The following is a 2,439-nucleotide window of genomic DNA, read 5'->3' as shown; positions in this document are numbered from 1 at the left end:
ACTCCCCCTTCGCCCAGTTCCCTTTCAATGGACCCTAAGTGCTCATATTTCCTGAGTAAGAATTGCTAATAAGATGCTTTTATGCTGTCTTTCTTGAATAAATCAGAAGATAAAGGTTGGGGGAGGGGAGAGGTATGCTAAAAGGCAAGGGAAGAACTTTTTTAACTGCCACTTTGCCTTTTCTTTAACATTTCTATTAATCGTAGGAGCCTTTGATTCTTTTTTTTTTTTTTTTTTCTTTTGTCTTTTTCTGTGTCCGGCAACGGATTGCAACCCTCAGTGTTGCCCCCGTACTGGACGATCGCAACCCTCAGTGTTGCCCCCGTACTGGACGGGGGACCGGCAATGGGATTGCAACCCTCGGTATTGCTCCCGCGCCTGATCGCAACCCTCAGTGTTGCCCCCGTACTGGACGGGGGACCGGCAACGGGATTGCAACCCTTGGTATTGCTCCCGCACCTCTGAGCGGGAACCGGTCCGTATGTGGGATCTGAACCCTCGGGCGGGAGCGCCGCAGCGCTTCCCAAGCGGAGCGCTATCCAGTGCGCCACCAGGCTGGCCCGCCTTTGATTCTTATAAAATGGCTTTGGCCCTTGAGTTGCCTTGGGGAAGAATATAGCATCACATCAATATGAAGTAAGATAGTACATTGAGATTAAACAACCCTATGGAATTTTTCTGACATATATTTACTGTCCCATGTGGGGCAGTAGTGGACTTACCCTGATGTAATTATTACCATATTGTATAAAATTTGTAATATGCCCAAAGCTTTCATATATACTCACTTCTCACGATAACGCAGTAAGGTAGGTAGAGATATTATTATTAATATGTCCATTTTAAATTGAAGAAACTAAGACTTACACATGGTCTCCCGTTAGTAAGTAGTTAACTGGGAACCAAAACTCGTCTTCTGATTTAATTTTGTTGCTCTTTCTACTATATTGATTAATTGGTTTGGTAATTATTGCTAGTGGTGACTCTAATTACTTCTTTCAGTAGTTCCTAAGCTTGTCCTGAAAGAGGTAAGAAGTGCGTGGGTGTTTGACCTCCCAAAACTACCCCTTGGAGGATAAATCTCACTAAGATAAAGAACTACCTAAGCCTCATTTTTCTTTTGTATTCTGAAATAAGAGCAATTATTTTTAGGAAATAATAGAGTAGAGCCTATATAGTTGAAAGAGATCTGAAACCTGAGGGTAGGTTTTTCAAAAACAGAATCAATTTCCTTTAATAAATTCAAATCTCCTGGCCCAACTTCAGGAAAAAGTCATATAACTTCACCCATCACGTTATGGAGCTATATCAAATGATCTTCAAGTGCTCTGACCTCTAAATATTATCTGGTTCTGCTAAATCATAGGACCATTTGTAGAAGTTTGTGAATCACAGAAAATGGCAAAAAGGCAACGAAAATCTGAAGAGTTGCTCAATTATTCCTTTAGCAAGTGTTTATTGAGCTCCTACTGTGTCAGTTAGAAGACCAGACCCAGATGAGGATCACATGGCATGATCTTCACATTTCAGAAACACATACTGATGAACTTAATATTTGTCATCAGAAACATTCCGAAATGGGTTATTTTTTAAGTGGGTTGTAACTGTTGAAGTTGTAAAATGGTGCAGCTGCTATGGAAAACAGCATGGAAGTTTCTCAAAAAATTAAAAATAGAACTACCATATGATCCAGCAATTCCACTTTTAGGTGTATATTCAAAAGGATTGAAAACAGGTTCTCAAAGAGGCATTTACATACCCACATTCATTGCAGCATTATTCACAATAGCCAGATGTGAAAGTACCCTAAATGTCCATCAAGAGATCAATGAAAATTATGGAATATTATTCAGCTTTAAAGAATAATATAGAATATTAAAATATGATAATATTTTATTGTAGAATCCTATTCAGGATTAAAAAATAAGGAAATCTGTCAGATGCTACAACATAGATGAAACTTGAGGACATTATGATAAGTGAAATAAGCCAATCACAAAAAGACATATTGCATGCTGCCACTTATACGAAGTATCTAAAGTAAAGTAAGGAAATAGAAAATAGAATGATAGTTATCAGGGGCAAGGGGAAAAGGGATACAGGAAGTTGTTCAATGTGTATGGAGTTTAAGTCATGCAAGATGAAAAAGTTCTAGAGATCAGTTGTACAACAATGTGCATATAGTTAACACTATACACTTAAAAATTAAGAGGGTAAATCTATATTATGTGTTTTTTACCATAATAAAAAAATTGCTTGTGAATGCATGGGAAAGGCAGTCATGACAAGGCAGAAGCTCATGTTTGTTAAGAATATGTGGGGCTGGCCCGGTGGCGCACTGCTACAGTGCGCCGCTTGGGGTGCGGCGGCGCTCCCCCCGAGGGTTCGGATCCCACATACAGACCGGCCGCTCACTGGCTGAACGGGGGGGGGGGGCGG

Source organism: Galeopterus variegatus, unplaced genomic scaffold (genome assembly GCF_000696425.1).
Source record: "Galeopterus variegatus unplaced genomic scaffold, G_variegatus-3.0.2 Scaffold3751, whole genome shotgun sequence".
In the NCBI taxonomy this organism is placed as follows: domain Eukaryota; kingdom Metazoa; phylum Chordata; class Mammalia; order Dermoptera; family Cynocephalidae; genus Galeopterus; species Galeopterus variegatus.
Note: the sequence above shows the minus strand (reverse complement) of the source record.